At 40.0% G+C, this 9780-nt stretch overlaps 1 protein-coding gene and 1 pseudogene across 1 annotated transcript in view; both read left to right on the top strand.

Annotated features, from left to right (window-relative positions):
* Positions 1 to 9780, top strand: part of LOC130302850 (oocyte zinc finger protein XlCOF7.1-like) — a 185990-nt gene that overhangs the window by 67554 nt on the left and 108656 nt on the right.
* The window catches only part of LOC130297940 (gastrula zinc finger protein XlCGF26.1-like), a 37071-nt pseudogene that overhangs the window by 9534 nt on the left and 17757 nt on the right, over positions 1 to 9780 (top strand).

Raw genomic sequence — 9780 nt, 5'->3', positions numbered from 1 at the left:
TAATCCATACACAACACACATCTATATATACACACACACATCTATATATACATCACACACACATCTATATACACAATACACTACACAATCTATATACACCATACACACATCTATATACACATACACACATCTATATACACATACACACATCTATATACACATACACACATCTATATATACACATACACACATCTATATACACATACACACATCTATATAAACACATACACACCATCTATATACACATACACACATCTATATACCACCATACACACATCTATATACACATACACACATCTATATACACATACACACATCTATATACACATACACACATCTATATATACACATACACACATCAATATATACACATACACACATCTATATATACACATACACACATCTATATATACACATACACACATCTATATACACATACACACATCTATATACACATACACACATCTATATATACACATACACACATCTATATACACATACACACATCTATATACACATACACACATCTATATACACATACACACATCTATATATACACATACACACATCTATATACACATACACACATCTATATATACACATACACACATCTATATACACATACACACATCTATATATACACATACACACATCTATATACACATACACACATCTATATACACATACACACATCTATATACACATACACACATCTATATACACATACACACATCTATATATACACATACACACATCTATATATACACATACACACATCTATATATACACATACACACATCTATATATACACATACACACATCTATATATACACATACACACATCTATATACACATACACATATCTATATATACACATACACACATCTATATATACACATACACACATCTATATACACATACATCTATATATACACAAACACACATCTATATACACATACACACATCTATATATACATACACACATCTATATACACATACACACATCTATATATACACATACACACATCTATATATACACATACACACATCTATATATACATACACACATCTATATATACACATACACACATCTATATATACACATACACACATCTATATACACATACACACATCTATATATACACACACATCTATATATACACATACACACATCCATATACATACACACATCTATATACACATACACACATCTATATATACACATACACACATCTATATATACATACACACATCTATATATACATACACACATCTATATATACACATACACACATCCATATACATACACACATCTATATATACACACACATCTATATATACACACACATCCATATACATACACACATCTATATATACATACACACATCTATATACACATATACACATCTATATATACACATACACACATCTATATATACACATACATACATCTCTATATATATATATACACACATCTATATATATATATACACACATCTATATATACACATACACACATCTATATATACACATACACACATCTATATATACATACACACATCTATATATACATACACACATCTATATACACATACACACATCTATATATACACATACACACATCTATATATACACATACACACATCTATATATACACATACACACATCTATATATATATACATACACACATCTATATATACACATACACACATCTATATACACATACACACATCTATATATACATACACACATCTATATATACATACACACATCTATATATACACATACACACATCCATATACATACACACATCTATATACGCATACACACATCTATATATACACATACATCTATATATACACATACACACATCTATATATATATACATACACACATCTATATACACATACACACATCTATATATACACATACACACCTATATATACACATACACACATCTATATATACACATACACACATCTATATATACACATACACACATCTATATATACACATACACACATCTATATACACATACACATATCTATATATACACATACACACATCTATATATACACATACACACATCTATATACACATACATCTATATATACACAAACACACATCTATATACACATACACACATCTATATATACATACACACATCTATATACACATACACACATCTATATATACACATACACACATCTATATATACACATACACACATCTATATATACATACACACATCTATATATACACATACACACATCTATATATACACATACACACATCTATATACACATACACACATCTATATATACACACACATCTATATATACACATACACACATCCATATACATACACACATCTATATACACATACACACATCTATATATACACATACACACATCTATATATACATACACACATCTATATATACATACACACATCTATATATACACATACACACATCCATATACATACACACATCTATATATACACACACATCTATATATACACACACATCCATATACATACACACATCTATATATACATACACACATCTATATACACATATACACATCTATATACACATACATACATCTCTATATATATATATACACACATCTATATATATATATACACACATCTATATATACACATACACACATCTATATATACACATACACACATCTATATATACATACACACATCTATATATACATACACACATCTATATACACATACACACATCTATATATACACATACACACATCTATATATACACATACACACATCTATATATACACATACACACATCTATATATATACATACACACATCTATATATACACATACACACATCTATATACACATACACACATCTATATATACATACACACATCTATATATACATACACACATCTATATATACACATACACACATCCATATACATACACACATCTATATACGCATACACACATCTATATATACACATACACACATCTATATATTCATATTCTATTAAAGGAGTTACAATTGTTTAGTCTTGAGAAGAGACGTTTAAGGGGGGAGATGATAAACGTATATAAGTATATAAATGGCCCATACAAAAAATACTGAGAAAAACTGTTCCAGGTTAACCCCCCCCAAAGGACGAGGGGGCACTCCCTCCATCTGGAGAAGAAAAGGTTTAGTCTAAAGGGGCGACACGCCTTCTTTACCATAAGAACTGTGAATTTATGGAACAGTCTACCTCAGGAACTGGTCACAGCAGGAAAAATTTACAGCTTTAAAACAGGGTTAGATACATTCCTGGAACAAAATAACATTAATGCTTATGAAGAAATATAAAATCCCATCCCTTCCCCAATATCCCACCACACCCCTACCCTTCAATTCCCTGGTTGAACTTGATGGACGTATGTCTTTTTTCAACCATACTAACTATGTAACGATATGACAGACATGGTCGCACATCCTCATTTTGTATTTTGATCTATTTGCTTCTCAGCATAAATTAAAATACTAACAGGTTGTTATTTTACATTTTGACCAAAAAGTACAAGCCCACTCGCCACGTCAAGGCCACCTATATAGAGTGGGTCCCTAACGTACGTCCCTAGCATAAAAGGGTGTAGCACTGGGCGGCGACCACCACCACCGCGACACCAGTGCCCACAGGGGGAACGACCCACCGGCAGAGCAGCCCCAATGCCACTCAAACCAGTCCCTGCCGCACTCCCCACAGACACGGCGCCACGGCAGCAACGGACGCCGCACAGCACCACACCAGGGGGAACAAGGTGTTAAAGCCACTTACCATGTGCTCCCAGTCAGACTGGGAGGCTACCAGAAAAGAAAGGGCCCTGAGCAGCTTCCTGCTACTTTATATAGGGTTGGGCTGAGGGGTGGGCTTGTGGATGTGCGACCATGTCTGTTTTCTCTACTTGAATTCACATTGTGTTTTCTATCCCCCTCTTTTTTGTTTTTACTTGGTCTGCACTCTGCCCCTTCCCCTCAGCCCAACCCTATATAAGTAGCAGGAAGCTGCTCAGGGCCCATTCATTTCTAGCAGCCTTCCAGTCTGACTGGGAGCACATGGTAAGTGGCTTTTACACCTTGTTCCCCCTGGTGTGGTGCTGTGCGGCGTCCATTGCTGCCGTGGCGCCGTGTCTGTGGGGAGTGCGGCAGGGACTGGTTTGAGTGGCATTTGGGCTGCTCTGCCAGTGGGTCGTTCCCCCTGTGGGCACTAGTGTTGCGGTGGTGATGGTCGCAGCCCAGTGCTACGCCATATTGTTAGGGACCCACTCTATATAGGTGGCCTTGACGTGGCGAGTGGGCTTGTACTTTTTGATCAAAATGTAAAATAACAACCTGTTAGTTTTTGAATTTATTCTGAGAAGCAAATAGATCAAAATAAAAAATTGTGGATGTGCGACCAGGTCTGTTTTCTCTACACAAATTCACATTAAATATACAAAAATAATACAATCTACTGACTAAATCCCCAAATCTATATAAAGCCAAAATTGTACACACGACACCAATCTAGTCACATAACAATGAGGGAGTAATTAACCCCGAGTTATACATCAATAACCACAATATATCAACCCAAATGAATCCGCAGAATAACATGAACAATGAAGATGGAATCAAACAATACAATAAAACACAAGATTATTAGTGAGCAGATATTTCCTCTATGTGACACCCAATGACTTCACTTAGACATTACTGATTAACCCAAATCTGATCCGTACATTAGGTAGTTATACATTGTATTTTTTTTTTTTTCTTTCAATAGTTTTTTTTATTGAATTTTACCAAATTAGAAAAACAAACATGTATAGAGGACAGGCGCAGCTGTCAACTTATTATTTTACAACAACAAAAACAGCGAACATTTGTTTACTGCATATAGGAAGACGTGATTGTCGATTCAATCTTACATATAAGATAGGCAGTTGTTTAACCAAACCAAAAGGAAAACAGAAATAAAAGACTAAAGTAAAATAAATAAAAATAAAGGAAATATAACCTCTCCGAGATCACGTGCGTACCAATAATGTTATATATATATATATATACACATACATACATATATATATACATACATACATACACACCATCATTTTTTTTTTCTTTTATCCTTATATATCTGATATATAATGAAACGTTGTAGAAAAGTGCAAATGCCAAGACATTACCGTATATACTCGAGTATAAGCCGAGTTTTTCAGCACGATTTTTCGTGCTGAAAACACCCCCCTCGGCTTATACTCGAGTGAACTCTCCACCCGCAGTGGTCTTCAACCTGCGGACCTCCAGAGGTTTCAAAACTACAACTCCCAGCAAGCCCGGGCAGCCATCGGCTGTCCGGGCTTGCTGGGAGTTGTAGTTTTGAAACCTCCGGAGGTCCGCAGGTTGAAGACCACTGCGGCCTTCGACATCATCCATCCCCCTCTCACCCCCCCTTTAGTTCTGTACAGTACTCACCTCCGCTCGGCGCTGGTCCGGTGCTGCAGGACTGTCCGGAGAGGAGGTGGTCCGGTGGGATAGTGGTTCCGGGCTGCTATCTTCACCGGGGAGGCCTCTTCTAAGCGCTTCGGGCCCGGCCCCAGAATAGTCACATTGCCTTGACGACGACGCAGAGGTACGTTCATTGCCAACGTACTTCTGCGTCATCGTCCAGGCAACGCCTCTATTCCGGGCCGGAAGCGCGGAGAAGAGGCGCCCCCGGTGAAGATAGCAGCCCGGAACCACTATCCCACCGGACCACCTCCTCTCCGGACAGCCCTGCAGGACCGGACCAGCGCCGAGCGGAGGTGAGTACTGTACAGAACTAAAGGGGGTGAGAGGGGGCTGGATGATGTCGAAGGCCGCAGTGGTCTTCAACCTGCGGACCTCCGGAGGTTTCAAAACTACAACTCCCAGCAAGCCCGGACAGCCGATGGCTGCCCGGGCTTGCTGGGAGTTGTAGTTTTGAAACCTCTGGAGGTCCGCAGGTTGAAGACCACTGAGGGCGGATGATGAGAAGAGGATGATGAAGGGGGGGGGGGGGGTGGGATGATGATGAAGGGGGGGGTGGGATGATGACAAGAGGATGATGAAGGGGGGTGTGGGATGATGAAGGGGGGTGTGTGGGATGATTACAAGGGGATGATGAAGGGGGGTGTGTGGGATGATTACAAGGGGATGATGAAGGGGGGTGGGGATGATGACAAGGGGATGATGAAGGGGGGGATGTGTGGGATGATGACAAGGGGATGATGAAGGGGGGATGTGTGGGATAATGACAAGGGGATGATGACAGGTGATGATGATGAGGGTCTGGATGATGACAGGCGGTGATGATGATGAGGATGTTAATGACGGGTCTGGATGATGACAGGGGGGGATGATGTATTTCCCACCCTAGGCTTATACTCGAGTCAATAACTTTTCCTGGGATTTTGGGTTGAAATTAGGGGTCTCGGCTTATACTCGGGTCGGCTTATACTCGAGTATATACGGTACTTATAGAACAAGATGATGAAAAGGTTTAACTCTAATAATGGATGTCAATGTGCCCCATGTAACCTAATGTCGTTTTGTAAATATCATGTCAGTGGAAAAATCCCTTTTAATCTAAATATCTCTACAATGAGAGGACAGAGACCATGAAGACCATCTGATGTTAAATTTGTCCAACTTTCCAGAACCCCTAGCTATAACCTTTTCGATTGAATATGTAGTATTTATTTTATTAAGGATGATATCAAAACAGGGGACCAAGGGAGTTTTCCAATTACTCAATAACGTGTTTTTAGCAATTATCGTGATAATACAAAATAATTCTCTTAGTGGAGGGGGTATAGTTTGTAAACCTATATAAAGAAGGGCTAGTTGAGGATTCCACGGAATGGAACAGTTAAATATAGATGTCAAGAGATTTTTGCATTCTAACCAGAACATTTGGATGATTGGGCAGTTGTTATACATTGTATTTATACCCGTATACCATTGCCTATATACCTCTCATACCCAAATGGCCCCTCCCTTTCACTATGGACCCTAAGGGGTTATATTATGAAGACCAATATATAAAGGAAAGTGTCACCATGTTATGTTCTCGTCTTCAGATTTATGTGAGTATAAAGTAGGGATCGACCGATTATCGGTATGGCCGATATTATCGGCCGATAATCACGATTTTGGGCATTATCGGTATCGGCAATTACCTTGCCGATAATGCCCCGCCCCCACCGCACCAGCGTCACTGCGCAGCAGCGTCTATGCAGCGTTCTAGGCCGGAGCCTGCCCGGAGTGGAAAAGAGGACCCCCGGAGAAGAAGGACAGCCCGGACCGGTTCACCCTCCACCCGGAATGCCGCCGGACACTACAGGAAGGATGGATGGCCCGGACCACCCTGACAGGCAGGGGGAGAGAAGCGGGTGGTGGTGGTGGCCTATGGCACCGCAAAAGCCACTGCAGTGCATTGATTTAAAGCGCCCGCTTTAAATCAATGCTCTGCAGCGGTGTCGTGGGGGGATAAATAGCCGATAACTTATACCGGAATATCGGTATAAGTTATCGGCCCTAACCTGCACCGATTATCGGTATCGGTCCTAAAAAAACAATATCGGTCAATCCCTAGTATAAAGGACAAATCCAACCTCAAGAAAGAGACACAACATAGCGATACCCTCTGCAGCCGCTTCTCTAGTTTTTTTAATCAACTGGTGCTAAAAAGTTATTCAAAATTGTAAATTACTTCTATTTAAAAATCTTGGGCCTTCCTGTACTTATCAGCTGCTGTATGCTGCAGAGAAAGTTGTGTAGTTCTTTTCTGTCTCCTCTGGTTCTGAATACTGAGAACCACACAAAATGGACCATCTTATCTTATAAAAGTCCTTAAGAAATTACAATCCTGAGTCTGGATATTTATAATGTGATTTCCCCTCAGTGAATTCTCCTGGATGACCCATCAACCATGGAGAGAGACAGGAACAAGATGGCCGACAGGATCATAAACCTCACCCTACAGATACTCTTCCGGCTTACTGGAGAGGTGAGGGATTCTGGGAGTGATGTCACATGACCTCATTCTTATCTATGTAATAACAGATGGATATGACTGGAGAGGTGAGGGATTCTGGGAGTGATGTCACATGACCTCATTCTTATCTATGTAATAACAGATGGATATGACTGGAGAGGTGAGGGATTCTGGGAGTGATGTCACATGACCTCATTCTTATCTATGTAATAACAGATGGATATGACTGGAGAGGTGAAGGATTCTGGGAGTGATGTCACATGACCTCATTCTTATCAATGTGATAACAGATGGCTATGACTGGAGAGGTGAGGGATTCTGGGAGTTATGTCACATGACCTCATTCTTATCTATGTAATAACAGATGGATATGACTGTAGAGGTGAGGGATTCTTGGAGTGATGTCACATGACCTCATTCTTATCTATGTAATAACAGATGGATATGACTGGAGAGGTGAGGGATTCTGGGAGTGATGTCACATGGCCTCATTCTTATCTATGTAATAACAGATGTATATGACTGGAGAGGTGAGGGATTCTGGGAGTGATGTCACATGACCTCATTCTTATCTATGTAATAACAGATGGATATGACTGGAGAGGTGAGGGATTCTGGGAGTGATGTCACATGACCTCATTCTTATCTATGTAATAACAGATGGATATGACTGGAGAGGTGAGGGATTCTGGGAGTGATGTCACATGACCTCATTCTTATCTATGTAATAACAGATGGATATGACTGGAGAGGTGAGGGATTCTGGGAGTGATGTCACATGACCTCATTCTTATCTATGTAATAACAGATGGATATGACTGGAGAGGTGAGGGATTCTGGGAGTGATGTCACATGACCTCATTCTTATCTATGTAATAACAGATGGATATGACTGGAGAGGTGAGGGATTCTGGGAGTGATGTCACATGACCTCATTCTTATCTATGTAATAACAAATGGATATGACTGGCGAGGTGAGGGATTCTGGGAGTGATGTCACATGACCTCATTCTTATCTATGTAATAACAGATGGATATGACTGGAGAGGTGAGGGATTCTGGGAGTGATGTCACATGACCTCATTCTTATCTCTGTAATAACAGATGGATCTGACTGGAGAGGTGAGGGATTCTGGGAGTGATGTCACATGACCTCATTCTTATCTATGTAATAACAGATGGATATGACTGGAGAGGTGAGGAATTCTGGGAATATATGTAGTGGTATTAATGTGTCTCTCAATACACAGGATTACACAGTAGTGAAGAAGTCCTCTAGTGGGCGCTGTCGGGCCCCTGTGTGTGAACGATGGGGAAGAACCCTGAGCCCAATCCCGGGGCCCCCACCTCACTCCCTGATACATGAGGAAATGGATGAACAGAAGATCCTAGAACTCATCAACAAGATGATGGAGCTGCTGACTGGAGAGGTGACACTGCTGGGACATTATACAGTAATGGAGGGGTCTGGTGATGACTGGAGAGGTGACGCTGCTGGGAATGCTGGGACATTATACAGTAATGGAGGGGTCTGGTGATGACTGGAGAGGTGACACTGCTGGGAATGCTGGGACATTATACAGTAATGGAGGGGTCTGGTGATGACTGGAGAGGTGACACTGCTGGGACATTATACAGTAATGGAGGGGTCTGGTGATGACTGGAGAGGTGACACTGCTGGGACATTATACAGTAATGGAGGGGTCTGGTGATGACTGGAGAGGTGACACT

Source organism: Hyla sarda, chromosome 1 (genome assembly GCF_029499605.1).
Source record: "Hyla sarda isolate aHylSar1 chromosome 1, aHylSar1.hap1, whole genome shotgun sequence".
Lineage (NCBI taxonomy): Eukaryota > Metazoa > Chordata > Amphibia > Anura > Hylidae > Hyla > Hyla sarda.
Note: the sequence above shows the minus strand (reverse complement) of the source record. Positions and strands in the feature narration are given on the sequence as shown.